A 15667-nucleotide genomic window follows, 5' to 3' on the forward strand; every position below is an offset into this window, starting at 1 on the left:
ACAACAAGATCCAGCCCACAGATTCTCTCTGTCTACCCTATCAACTCCTTTAACCATTAGCGTACTAGAGTCAGTTGTGGCTTAGTTGGTAGCACTGTTGCCTCGGAGTCAGAAGGTTTTTGTTTTAATTCATTCGTGGGATTTTATGCGTCACTGGCTAGGCCAGCATTTATTGTCCATCCCTAATTGCCCTCGAGAAGGTGGTTGTGAGCTGCCTTCTTAAACCGCTGCAGTCCATGTGGGGTAGGTACACCCACAGTGTTGTTAGGAAAGGAGTTCCAGGATTTTGACCCAGTGACAGTGAAGGAACGGTGATATAGTTCCAGGGTTCTGATGAAAGGTTATCGACCTGAAACGTTATCTCTGTTTTTCTCTCACCATAGATGATGCCAGGCCTGCTGAGTATTTCCAGCATTTTCTGTTTCTATTTCAAATTTCCAGCATTCACAGTATTTTGTTCTGGTTTTATTTGTCCCTAGTGTTGTCAGCAATATTATCCCTCAATCAAGGCCACAAAAACAGATTATTTGATCATTAACACATTGCTTTTTGTTGGATCTTGCTGTGTGCAAATTGGCTGCCATGTCCGCTGCATTACAACAGTGACTGCACTTCAAAAGTACTTCATTGGCTGTAAACAACAACAACTTATATTTATAGCACCTTTAACATAATCAGACATCCCAAGGCCCTTCACAGGAGCATTGTAAAACAAAATATGCCAACTGAGCCACATAAAGAGATATTGGGTCAGATGACCAAAAGCTTGGTCAAAGAGGTAGGTTTTAAGAAGTGTCTTAAAGGAGGAAAGTGAGGTGGAGAGGCGGAGAGGTGTAGAGCCATAGAGTCATTACAGCACAGAAGGAGGCCATTCAGCCCATCGAGTCCATGCTAGCTCTCTGTAGAGCAATCCAACTTAAGCCAATACACTTTAGCCATGCCAACGTCTATTGTAGTGCTCTCAATGTATTACACTGAATAACTCCCACCTCCACGTATAGCTGACAATGCTCTGTCTAAACACAACCTAAATTTGGAAGGAGAAAATCTGGAATTGTACTGGTGGTTGTTTTATGCAGTCACACCTAGCACGTACGTGTGTTAGATGCAAGACTATATGCATAAAATAGTGTTACAGATATGAAGCAATTTGATAAAAATGGGCCAATTCTCAGTCTTGCAGTCTGAAATTTACAAGCAGTTACAACTACCCTCTGATTGACTTCAGCAGTTCCTAAGGAGCTACACAATTTCCAGGATTTACCTACTTAAAGCACTGGCCTTAATGCCACAGGCTGGATTAACAATTAAATATCATGACCATACTCCAATCCAGGAACTACCCTGTGAGAAATGCCATCGGAGATCCACCAGTGATACAAAAAGTTCATGTACACAGTACACGTTATTAAAACAGAAACAAATACTACAGATGATGGAAATCTGAAATAAAGTTTTAACAAAATGTCATCAAACTGAAATGTTAACTCTAATTCTCTATCCTCAAATGCTGCTGGACCTGCTGAGTAATTCCACATTTTATTAAAGTGTTAGTGAAACCTATCGGCCTGCAGTGCAGCTGCATGAAGAGTTCACAGGCTCACCGCACTTTGTTTTACTGAAACCCGTACAATAACAGTGCATAAATAAATGGGTAATGAATTCTTTCTACAGCATGCAAGGAGGGGCCATAGATTTATCCAAAAATCTAAAGGAAGGGAATTCCAGAGCTTGGGGCCTAGGCAAATAAAGGCACGGCCACCAATGGTAGAGCAATTAAAATTGTGACTGCTCAAGAGGCCAGAATTAGAGGAATGCAAATATCTTGAAGGGTTGTGGGGCTGGGGGAGATTACAGAGATGGTGGGGGGTAGGGGGTGCGGTGAGGCCATGGAGGAACTTGAAAACAAGAATGAGAATTATTTAGGGAAGATATTGCTCGACTGGGAACCAATGTAAGTCAGCAAGTATCTGGGTGATAGGTGAACAGTATTTGGTGCCATTTAAGACATGGACAACAGAGATTTGCATGACCTCACTTTTACAGAGGTTAGTGGGAGACCAGCCAGGAGTGCATTGGAATAGTCAAGTCTGGAAGTAACAAAAGCACGAATGAGGGTTTCAGCAGCAGATAAGCTGAGATGGGGCAAAGTTGTGCAATGTTACGGAGGTGGAAATAGGCAGTCTTGGTGATGGTGTGAATATGAGGTCAGAAGCTCATTTGGGGTCAAATGTGACACCAAGGTTGCAAACAGACTGGTTTAATCTCAGATTGTTGCCAGGGAGACAGATGGAGAAGGTAGACTGTGAACGGAGTTTGCAGCAGGGACCAGAAACAATAGCTTCTGTCTTCTCAACATTTAATTGGAGGAAATTTCTGTTCATCCAGTACTGGATGTTGGATAAGCAGTCTGGTATTTTAGAAACGGTGAAGGAATTGAGAGAGGTGGTGATGAGGTAGAGTTGGGTGTCTTTAGCGTACATGTAAAAATTAATGCTGTGTTTTCGTATGATGTCGCCGAGGGGCAGCAGGTAAATGAGAAATAGGAGGCGGCCAAGGAAAGGGAGCAGGAAGAGAAGCCATTGTAAGTGATACTCTGGATATGATTAAATAGATAAGAATGAAACCTGGTGAGAGCAGTGCCATCCAGCTGGATGACAGTGGAGAGGCATTGGAGGAGGATGGTGTGGTCAACTATGTCAAATGCTGTAGACAGGTTGAGAAGTATGAGGAGGGAACGTTTACCTTTGTCATGGTCACATAGGATGTCATTTGTGACTTTGATAAGAGCTGTTCCTATACTGTGGCAGGGGGAGAAACCTGATTTGAGCGATCCAAAGATAGAGTTCCAGGAAACATGGGAATGGATTTGGGAGGTGACAACACATTCAGAGACTATGGAGAGGAAAGGGAGGTTGGAGATGGGACAATAGTTTGCAAGGACGGTGGGGTCAAGGCTTGGTTTTTTGAGAAGAGGGGTGATGACGGCAGATTTAAATTAGAGAGGGACAACACCTGAAAATGGAGAACCATTAGCAATATCGGCTAACATGGGGACTAGGAGGGGAAGTTGGTTGATCAGCAGTTTAGTGGGAATAGGATTGAGGGAGCAGGAGGTGGGTCTCATACAAACAAGCAAATAAGGAGGAGGAGGAGTAGGCCATTCAGTCCCTTTGAGCCTGCTCTGCTATTTAATAAGATCATGGCTGATCTGATTGTGGCCTCACTCCACTTTCCCAACTACCCCCGATACCCTTTGGCTCCCTTGTTCATCAAGAACTTATCTACCTCTGCCTTAAAAATATTCAATGACCCTGCCTCCACCACTCTCTGGGCAAGAGAGTTCCATCGATTCAGGATCTTATATGTTTCAATATGATGAGGGCGAGGGCAGGGGGAGCATTTGAGGAAGAGCTTTGGGATGTCCTGAGGCTGTGAAAGGCACTATATAAGTGCAAGTCTTTATGTTATTCAACATAACCTCATGCTTTAAGAGACGGGATTTAACTTCTCTGGGCACTGTCCTATTCCAGTGAGAGCAGTTTCTTGTTAATTGTCTATGAACTATGAAATGAACTTTTAACAAGTATCAAGGCAATTCAACTGTCCACTTGGCACTTTCAGCCTCAACATTCAACCTTTTTAACGTTAGCAGAGAACGGACTGTCCCAGCAGTTCTGTGTCAGCTTTAACATTGAACTAAATACCAATGGCAAGAACGCTGTGAAGGCACAGTTCCTCAACTGTACATAGGTAGGTCTTCTTTCTCTCGTCAGACAGTGACACAAAGCCAACAGAAAATATTGACTCTGCAGACTATCCATCGCTATAACAGGGTATATGCTGAGAACATGTTTCCCCTGGCTAGGGAATCTAGAACATAGAGTCAGTCTCAGAATGAGGGGTTGGCCACTTAGGACTGAGAGGAGGATAAATTTCTTCACTCAAACGGTTCAGAATCTTTGGAATTCGCGACCCCAGACAGCTGTGGATGCTCAGCCATTGAGTATATTCAAGGCGAAGGTCAATAGATTTTTGGATACTAAAGCAATCAAGGGATATGGGGATGGGGAGGGAAAATGGAGATTAGGTAGAAGATGAGTCATGATCTTATTGGTTGGCAGAGCAAACCTGAAGCGCTGAATGACCTCTTTCTGCTCCTTTTTCCTATGTTCTTATGTTCTTAAGGCAGTAACATTGGCATTGATGTCCCCCCAAAATGTAACTGTAACAAGGAAACAGATTTCAGATTTCAGACTGGTAATGTGAAGTAATTGAAGTGTATCTACTTTTTTAAAAAGATGAATCCTATATTAACTGGCTTATATTTTCAGAAGAGCAGACTGACGAGTGGGAGGATAATGAATGACATTTGGGTTAAAATAAAATACAGTATTGTCGAAAGAGAACGTTTGAAATGAATAGGGTACAATGAAGAGTGACGTAATTTAAACAGTGAAGCTCATCTTAAACTTATTAAACTAAAGAAGAATCAGTCAATTCACAAAGAGCAGAGCTGTTCCTTTGGTCTCTCCATGAGTTTCTCTGCCCTTCCCAAAGTAATATATAATTCAGGCCAATTTTACATTAAAACAAAATGTCTAATGTCAAGTGAAATTTTGCATCATAAGTTACAGTAGCCAATAAGACATCTTTCCAAAAAAATGGTTCTGTTTATTGATGTTTGGGTCATTCCCTTGTCCTCTTCTACATGTACGCTGCGGCTTTGTGTGACTTTTCTGGCAATATAGCATGTAACAAATGCCATGGAGTGTTTTTAATTCTAAATAACTAACCACAATGGTTCTGTGAGAATCCAACCTTTAAAGAGAATTTGTGCTGTTTGAGGAAAGACTGTATTCCAGTCACATTAGTATCAACCTCTCCGCCTGCCAGACTCTTTAATGGGCCAGGTGGTAACTCCATTCGGACTTTATTATAAGCAAAGATTCTTAAAATGTGCAAAACGTCTTTGGGTGGCCATGTCATCGTGAGTGGTGAGCCAGTGTTCCGGCCGCTGGATTGTTTTCCTTGCCTGGTGGTGGCCAGCACATTCAATGGAGTAGCTGAGTCCCGTCGATACTCTGCACTGTGCCAGCTGAAACACTTTCAGCAGCTGCAACTGGCAGAATGGAGAAGCAGGAACAATTGTGTACGTCAGTGGTGACTCAGTTGGTAGCCCTCTTATTTTTGAGCCAGAAGGTTATGGATTCAAGTCCCACTCCATGACTTGGGCATGAAAATGAATGCTAATCCTCCAGCACAATACTGAGAAAGTGCTATACTGTTGAAGGTGCTGTCACTTGGATGAGATGTTAAACAGTCTGCTGTCGCAGGTGGATACAAAAGATTCCATGGCATTGTTTTGAAGAAGAGCAGGGTGTCCTGACCAATATTTATCCCTCAATCAACATCACAAAAATCAGATTATCTGGCCATTATCACATTGCTGTTTGTGGGAATTTGCTGTGTGCAAATTGACCACCACATTTCCTATTTTTTTTTATTCGTTTGTGCGATGTGGGCGTCACTGAATAGGCTGGCATTTATTGCCATCCCTAATTGCCTTTGAACTGAGTGGCTTGCTAGGCCATTTCAGAGGGCATTTAAAATTCAACCACATTGCTGTAGGTCTGGAGTCATATGTAGGCCAGACCAGGTAAAGACAGCAGATTTCCCTCCCTAAAGGACATTAGTGAACCAGATGGGTTTTTATAACAATCAACAATGGTTTCATGGTACCATCAGACTAGCTTTTAAATCAGATTTATTACTTGAATTCAAATTTCACCATCTGCTATGGTGGGATTCGAACCCATGTCCCCAGAGCATTAGCCTGGGCTCCAGATTACTCGTCCAGTGACACTACCACTACGTCACCATCTCCCTCAAGCCGTGACACTTCAAAAATGTTTCATTGGCTGTGAAGTGCTTTATGACGTCCTGTGGTTGTGAAAGGATTAGAATGGATGGATGCTTGATGGTTGGTGCAGACACAATGGGCCGAAGGGCCTGTTTCTGTGCTGTATAACTCTATGACTCTAGGTGCTAGATAAATGCAAGTCCTTTCCTTCTTGTTAAATTAAAGTAGGATGGATCTGGTTAGAAGTCATGAAATCTCTGTTGCAGTCTGCTCCCATTTATCCTTTTCCCTCTCCACCACTCCCCCACAACATACATTAAGAAGAAAGTATCAGGGCATATCACTGCTATTTCAAAATTGAAAACCAGATGGCAGGTTAGTGATTCTGTCCTTTTGGTAAAAACAGTATCGCCACCATTAGAGCTATGGGGAAGATGGTTTTACCTGACAGTAGCACAACACCTTTGAAATATTTACAGAATGATCTTACTCTCAAGCTTTGTATAAAACCAAGAGGTGACGTCACTGACTTAACTGTGGAGCAAGTTGTGGCACACAGTGCAAAACCATCCAAAGCAGTTATTGGACATATAAAAAGGATGGACAGACGATTAGGCACTTGCCCTTCAAGCCAGTCCTTTACAGTCATGTTGGAACTAAGTATCTTTACTCTCAATGCTCCCCTGTCCACCAGCAGCATGTAATCTCTTCTGAATTTCTGGGAAATTCAACTACGACTTCCACAGGTGATTGAAAATGAGTTTCAGGAGATAACAGTGACCCTGAGGTACATTGCTCAAAATTCCATCTACCTTTAGTATGCAGCAACATCGGCCTGCTCCCAACCCCCTTTGAAATGTTTGTCGCGAATTCACTCTCCCTGCACAAGCTAGTAACTTATTCTAATGATCAACAGCCATCTGTGAAAGGAAGAACCTCCAGACAGCAAATCTAGTTCTGTGCTCACATAATTTATTTGCATATCCCCTGGTTCTCCTTAACATATCTAATGCAAATAATAAATCCATGTAGGTGCAGTCCATTCCTTTCATCATTTATATACGTCAATTAAATTGTGTGGAAATCTATGCTTTTATAGAGTAAAATTAAAATAACAACAGCTTTTTGAGCGTATTTTGATAACTAAGGGTTTGTAACTGGAATATTAATCTAGTGGCTCTCCTCTGATCCAGTCCGAGAGCCATTATAGCACAGCAATAAGGGAGTGAAGCAAAACTAGAGAGTAAATGAGGCCTACCTAAATCTTGTACAAGGATGCTATGGTGCCTTTTCTTTTATTTTGGATCTTTATAGCCTCGCTATACATCTTAGTACTCTACTTGCTTTCACTATAGCTTCTGAGCACTAGTTGTGGATCTTTAAAGATTCATACACTATAACAGCTAGGTTCCTTTCCTACTCAACAGATTTTAAGTCCGAACTCAGCGAGGAATACATATGCTTGGCATTAGCCGTACCTATGCGGATTGCATGGCACTTATCTACAACAGATTTCATCTGCCTGATATGGACTCATTCCCCATCACATCTAGATGCAACTGTAATCGTTTTTCTCAAGCTTTGTCCTGAAATTGCAGGCAGTGTGTAAGTCTCTCACTCCACTTGAATTGGGAGTTAAAATCAGGTCTAAAGGTTGAAGTGTTACCTGGAGCATGAATATGGGCAGTTATTTCTTGCCTAAGAACAGAGCAGTATGGAGTTAGCAGTATAAATCAGTGGGTCAATTATTACGGACAGGTGGGAGATCATATAGATGACTTCCACTTTTCACCTCTCAACTGACCATAGACTGTGTTTTCAAAAATAGCATTTTAGCCCTATATTTAGGGTTAATATTTATTAAACGATACCTGAAAATATTCACAACCTCACCCACTCACATATGCACACACCCAAGAAGAGATAGAGATTAGAGGATAGCATTAATTTAAGACTGATTGTTGTAAAAAGAGTTCACTTTGAAACCTTCTTGGCTTTCCAGGAGGAATTTTTTAACAGCGATGTCGGTCTAGTGTTCCTTTTCTTGTTTCACTGAGGTATTGCAGACTCCTTTGGTTAATACTCAGTCAAAGTCGGTGGTGAGAATCCTGCTATAATTTCTCAGGTGGTGAGTCTTCAAGGTGACCTTGCAGTTTCTGTCTTTGTGGTTTAAAGATGTTACAGGCAGGGTCTTCTTCTTGGTTGGAATGGATCTCTCAGCTTCCTGGCTAGCTGGCTCTGTTATTTAGAGAAGTCTCTTTTTGAAGAAAAAAGCCATATCAAGCTTGGTTTCAGTCAGGTGACCATATAGATGCTCTCCCTGGTGTGTTGATACAATATCTTTGAATGTGTTGCCATTGTTACACAATGGGGTTTGAATGTGGTAAAATGGTGTTATTTCCCACCTTTGACTTTGAATCCAGAGTCTCCCTGTCTGAGAAGGCCTTTGTCAACCTAATTCTTGAAGATAGGAGCCATTTAGCATTGACTGGGCTGTTTAGCATTTTCATGCCCGTTCCCCAGGATTAATCCAGACGTGACGATGGCTTTAGTCTCCAACAGTCACTATGTATATTCGCAGTACAGGAGAGGTCACCTGATCTCTTACTCCATCCTGTCTGCAGCAAAAATATGTCAATTTTTTGGAATTTAGTTCATCAGTTCATTGTTATAGTTCCTAATAGCTCCAGTTTACTTTATAGCTCATAACTGTTCCTGGCGTGAGCGTGACAGAGGTGAAACTGTTCTGAAGCAGGCACCAGTCCCAGAGAAGTTCATTGGTGTAAAAATTCTGAGTTAAATATAAATATTTAGATACAATAATTGCATTTATGACTTGTAGGTCAAAACAATAGTGTTAAATACTGAAACACACAATCTACTCTCAGAAAACCCAGTTTCAATATTTAGCAAAGTCAGACAGGAATACTGAGGTGGGAAAAAAAACAGGATCTTGTGATCCAGAGCATCCAAACACTTCACATATAATGCTGTCGACACAGCGAGAGTAAAACGGTATGGAAGAAAATATTTTGTCAGAATACATTAACAATACAATACCAATGGTTACATGCAGTTTTTACACAATATACAATGGATGCCGTTGTAGCTCATGATTAGTGTCAGTCATGCATGCTTTTCTTTTAAATTTGTTTTTTTTCACAAGCCTGGATAGGAGTGTCTCCCGTGACTTAACAGTTTCACATTTACCAACTCTTTCAGTGTCTTAATGGATTAGTGATAGTGAGCAATACAGCCCAGTAAGGCCATGACACTGTTAGTAGCTGTCATGCAGGCCCCCACCTGCCAAGAATGAGGCATATTAATTTTGCCCCATGAACATTGATTTTAAACTGTTACTGGAGTACAGTTGTTACATCTACTGTTGTGAAAACAAAAACACCAGACCCTTGACTGGAAAGACATTTGCATATTTACAGGCAATGCTTAAAAGGGACAAAAGACCATTCCCTGACCCATTCAATCCACAATGGACTTTTGATTACCAGACATTGAAGGTGGAGGAGCTAACATTCCAGGTTGATTGCTAAGATGGCCGAATGCGCAAATGGACATGGTTACACCAGCTAGTCACATGACTAACCTGTTGGACCACCTGAGGTTTTTTTGAATTGGTACTTGCCACAGAGTTTTGAGCTGGCAGAAAGCTCCTGGCTCCTGGATTGAGAGCATTTATCTCCTGTCTGCTCTCATCTCTTTCTCACCGGCTTTGGAATCCATTACATGAATACATGAACCCCAAGAGAGAAAAGTTTCCTACAGTGAACAAGGTTTAAGAAGAATACTGGGCCCCAATGAAATGCAAGAATTACCTACAAAAGGACTCTACAGTGAGCTCGAAGCACAGTAACAAGAAACTCTTCAGATAGTGCTTCAAACCTCTCCACTTTCTTTTTTCTTCTGCTCTTTTCTGTCTCTATTTGCATGTGCGTATCACGTATGCATGCTAGCATGGGAGCAGAATGTATCCAAAGGCGTTAAACGAATTAGAGTTAAGTTTAAGTTTTAATAAATTTCACTTTTCTTCTTTAAACCCAAGAAGGTCTGTTTGTGCTCATTTCTTTGTCTTATAATTGGAAAGCGGTGAACAAGGATTCACCGAGGGGGAGCTCAAAACACGGTGTGTTTAAAATTTAATCCTGTTACAGTAAAACCAGGTGAAGGCTGAAAGGGACCCCGCGACACCTTTCTCACCTGGTCGTAACAGTAGCACACTCACCGCTGACTCTGATGGTTGGGTTCAAGTCCCACTCCAGGATTTGAGCACAAAATCTAGGCTGAAACCCGAGTGCAATACTGAGGGAGTGCTGCATTTGATAGTGGTGGTGCTTTTTGGGTGAGACATTAAACCAAGGCCCTATCTGCTCTCTCAGGTGAATAAAAAGTTCCCATGGCACTACTTTGAAGGAGGGAGAGTGTTTTTGCCTGGCTAATATTCTCAACTTACATCACTAAAGCATTATTGCATTGCTATTTGTGGAAGTTTGCTGTGTGCAAATTAGATGTTGCATTTCCTAAAATGGTGACTTCACTTCAAAAGTACTTCACTGGCTGTAAATTTCTTTGGGTCATTGTGAAAGGCGCTATATAAATACAAGTCTGTCTGTCCTATCTCCATAGGATAGATTAAATACAAATCTTTCTTTCTTTGGTCTGTACAGAGCGAGTTGATATGAGATGCGACTGCAGTGCAGATGCCATAATTGGCTACAGAAACATCAATCAAGGTTCATGCTCTTCACTGCGATGTAGTGGTTCCTGCTGGAAAGTGCGTGCATGTTGACATCAGGTGAGGCAACACTAATAAAATAGCCTTGCCAACAAATGAATAATGGCCAGTGAGACACAGTACTAGAGAGCAATTGGAGCCTTCTTCCAGGGACCAAATTGAGAAAATTTGCAACATTTGAAAAGAAATGGTAGATCTCGAGTTCAAATGAGATCATCTGACATTTAACTGGCAGTATCCCGAGAGGTAGCATACTACAAATAGCTCATTGAAGAAACTTCATGACTCAGGTTTAAAACTTTTCACTCCTATTAATCCAGCGAAATTAGTTTGGAGTTTAGTGACAAGAGAAGCTCTTGATGGAATATTGTTTGACAAAACTCTCCTGTGGTTTTTAAGAGATTTCACAATAGCAAGGGGAAAATCTCTGATGGTGCAAAACCATTTTTACTTCAGAAAGTGAACTATTAAACAGTCCCATCAATGCGGCACATCTTAAATGATTCTTTTCTAATTGTAGATTATGAAATTTGGTTAACATTTTCATACAAACACAATGGCAGGAGAAGATCCCAATGCCCTCCCTTGATAGTCACTGATACAAAAAAAACGATTGGTGTCAGCAACAGAAGTTTCTCCATGGTGGGGGCAGGCTCTGCGATGCCAGCAATGCTGTCAGCTGCCTCTGCATTTTCAAAGGGTTTCCAGACCTGCACAGTTGAGTCCATACCAACGCACAAAAACACTGTGAATTGATTTTTGGCCCAGACCCCCTGCCCTCCCAATACAAAGAAAATAAATGGCTGCCCCAATTCCCCCCCACCACCAGCCAAAACACTTGGATTTAGTATGTGACCTACCACCCCCACCCCCCCCCCCCCACCCTCACAACTGCACAAAGTGCAGAGGTGACACCTTTCCCCCTCCCCTATACTACACATGCACATTTGACCCCATTCCCCATTTCCCCCCCCCCCACTACACTAAAAATCCTAAGTTTCCCCCTTCCCCACCTTGGTAGCACCAGCTTTCCCTGGACAGGAAAGTGAAAGCGCGTGAGTGCCGGCCGCTGCACACAGGATAGTGGACAGCTGGCAAGATCTCAGTGAAAGGTATGTTAATTTATTCACATCCTTTATTTAAATATTTAGATGGGGTCCCATCGCCGCGTGGCGGGGGGCCGCCATGGAGCCTTGCCGCCGCTGGGAAGATCGGGCCCGGCAATCCCAGCATCGGGCTCCGTGGCGGGCCACTGTCTCAGCAATCTAACGGCTGCCACAGAGCCCAACGCCAAGAGCTAAACAAAATTCAGCCCTTAGGCGCCACTTAAATCATTACTGTAGTGTCTACGCATTGCATTGATGCTGCAGTTATGCTGGACTTTGTGTGCCCTTAAAATGCATCACAAGGAGTAAAGAATAATGCGTAAATATAATATAGGAAGAGAAAGAAAACAGAATTGGTGGATTTACACTGCAAGGAATGAACTTTGTTAGGCAAGGGTATTAAGTGTTATGGAACCAAGGCTGCTAGACAGAGTTAAGATACAGATCAACCATGATCTAATTGAATAGTGGAACAGACTTGAGGGGCTGAATGGCCTCCACCTGTTTCTATGTTACAATGCATGTTTCTTCTGCAGAGGTTTCATGGAAAATGACAGCTTGCTGACTTAGGTATGTAAGGCCAAAATTCAGTTGTTGCCTTAGAAGCAGTCCAATATTTGTGCTGCATTTGGCCCAAAATTAGTTCAGTGTAGAGTTATTTTAGGTGAAAATGTTATACCTGGAATGCTCTGATCTGGTTCTAGAACTAAACTTAGCAAATGGAGTGATTATTTGATCAATTGTTGCTCAAGATTCCTAAGCACTACATTTAATCCCAATAGTCGAGAACTGATTATTTCACAAACCCAATAATAATGCAGCATATAATATCTAAATGATTATTTAAATGAAATGCACATTGTCACGGTCTGTTTTTCTACTCAGAAATATTGTGTGTGCCTTTAAGACTGTAAAAGATCAGTGCACCTTTAAGGCAGAGAAGTTTTCCGGAGATTCAATCTGCCAGTTGCATTCTGGTTGCCAAGCAACAGCAGCAGGAGAGAGCAGTCACGTGATTCAATGTTGCAGTTTTGACTGTTTAAACTAGCTGGCAGAGACTAGTTTAGAGTAGGCAGTTCTGAGAGGTGATTTGAACTGAAGGAAGAAGCTATGTTATTCCTCTCTCAAAATTCTACAAAGTAACAAGCCAAATTAATTCCCTATAAAATAAGAAAAGCTTTTCTTTCCCAACAAATTATTGGTATTTGCTGTGTTCATCACTAAAGGGACAGTTTAATGCTACAACAGCCGAACAGCTGAATTCCTACCTTTGAAGGACATTTTTTCCCCCATCGGACCCCTAAGACTTCAAGCCACCTTTGATGGTTTTACATTGGAAGACTTCGTTCGCCAGGAATGTAACCTGCAAAGACTTTATTTTTATTTTATTCTCAACGGCCAGCTAATTTAAAATGGAACCATTGTTAATTCTTGTGTGTATGTATGCGAATGCGGGAGTTATATTTGAAATAAGAAGTTATACGATCTTTGGATATAGGTTTATCTTAATAGTGTTTAAGATTTTAGTTTTTTTAAATAAATAGTTAATTTGTTGTTGTCTAAAGATACTGGTCTCTGCTTCACAAACCACTGACCACCTCCAGGCGCGTATCCATTGTCTCTCGAGATAAGGAGGCCCAAAAAGAAAAGAAAGAAGATACTGGTATGGTCCGCTTTATTCTAGGGGATATTAGAGTGCTTAATTTGGCTATTTTTTTCATTTTTGGAAAGCTTAAAGAAATATGCTGTGACCTGTGGAACAATGGGACTGAATAAACAGTGCATTGCTTCCACTGTGGTCGTAACAATATATACTGAAAAAGAAATGATTTTTGCTCCAAAAGATGATATTAGAGGAGCCTCCTTATATGGCAAGATTTTAAATAATCTCACATTTGCGAATGTCATTGGCCTATAGCAACAGCTAAAACGTATTTCCAGAGACCAGTTGATAAGGAGTACATAGGGAGTAGAAAATATGGATTCCACATCAATAGAAAGAAGGCAATGGTTATATCACATGGGGGGAAGCTTCAGGAACATGTACACATTACAGCTGAACGGGTGCAAAGGTTTGTATACCTTGGTGGGTTAGCGTCAGAGTTGTGAAGAAGCCATTAAAAAAATTGAACTTGTTTCTGCTGCTATCAGAAAATTAAGTAGGATATGGAAGGCAAAAGATATTTGGTTAAAAAAATTAAGAGTTTATGAAATGATGATTATCCCCATATTATTATAAAGATCTAAGTATTGAAACATATGAAAAGTTGATCTGTAAAATATACAACAGAGATGAGTTAATTGAGAGGAACATAAGAACATAAGAAATAGGAGCAGGAGTAGACCATGCAGCCCGAATTCAATACGATCATGGCTGATCTTTAGCTTCAACTCCACTTTCCTGCCCATTCCTTATATCCCTTGATTCCCTGAAAGACTCAAAATCTGCCTATCTCAACCTTAAATGTATTCAACGATGGAGCATCAACAATCTGTTGGGTAGAGAATTCCAAAGGTTCACAACCCTTTGAGTGAAGAGATGTCTCCTCATTTCAGTCCTAAATCATTGGCCCCTTATCCTGAGACTGTACCACCATGATCTAGATTCCCCAGCCAGGGGAAACAACTTCTCAGTGTCTACACTGTCAAGCCCGCTCACAATCTTGTATGTTTTAATGAGATTACCTCTCAATCTTCTAAACTCCAGATATTATAGACCCAATTTACCCAGTCTCTCATCATATGACAACCCTCTCATCCCAGGAAGACAGGGAATATCCAGGATACAAAAAGGGTAAAATTGGTCTACATCAGAAACCCAAGAAACAGGTTCGTAACAAATCGGTTGTCAATTTTGCACCGCGCCCTAATCTTCTTTCTACTGAAGCTCTTAGATTGATAGTTCAAACTCTTTTTTTGGGAACTTGTTTCCTAGCCTTCCTGTCACATTTACTTAGTTTGAAATTAAAAATCTTGGCAATATTTTCCAAGACAATTGGAAAATAAAATCTGTCACGGTGAATAACATGAGCCTGCTACATTTGCTACGAGCCTGTTTCGTGTTGCAGACATAGACCAATTTCACCCCCTCAGGGTCGTTAAAGAATATGGCTTGGAAAGGAAACAACACTGATACAGAAGATCCAAGAAAGATGATTGTGATGTTTTGGGCATGCTTCAAGAATGGGAATAACTAGAACATTTGTTATGACCCTAAAAATGGTGGCACATTGAACAGAAAGCTGAGGAAGATCATGGAAGCCCTGGATAGACAATGTGAAGAATGAGTTGTCACGTAAAGATACCTGAAGCAGCCAGGTTAGTTCAGAATTGACAACAATGGAGTGAATTCATTTGGCCCTATTCCCACAGCTGAGCTGACAGATAGGAATTCAGCAGTAAGAGTACATAATATACAATGAATATATAGAGGGGCCCTGGTATATGGGCTGGAGATTTGGATGGAGCTACTGCCCACACTCCCACATCAAGGAGCCACATCAGAGTTCCTGGATTTCTCCAGGAATTTCCTCCTTTTACACCCTAAAGAGGCCTCAGCGGCACTCATGCTAGATGAGACCTGCCATGAGTAATTCTAAGGCCTTCCGAAGGCCCAAATCTTTACTAGAGTAAGGTAATTGATCCAGGAGGAAATCAGTTCCCAACAAAAAGTGTCTTCCTTAAGCATTAACATCTCTCAGCCCAAAATTTCACCTTATGCATTAAAACCAAAAGTATTTTGTACTCTCCACAGTAATAAAAGGGAATATAAAGTGCAGTATTGCATTAATCTAGCCATTGAAAATCACAGAATGTTGCCATAATAAAATTATAGGCAAAATGTTCTTCCACTAATGTCCTTCTGGGAAGGAAACCTGCCACCTCACCAGGTCTGGTCTACACATGACTCCACCACCAACACTACGCAGTTGGTTCTTAATGTTCTGA

This window comes from Heterodontus francisci, chromosome 13, assembly GCF_036365525.1.
Source record: "Heterodontus francisci isolate sHetFra1 chromosome 13, sHetFra1.hap1, whole genome shotgun sequence".
Lineage (NCBI taxonomy): Eukaryota > Metazoa > Chordata > Chondrichthyes > Heterodontiformes > Heterodontidae > Heterodontus > Heterodontus francisci.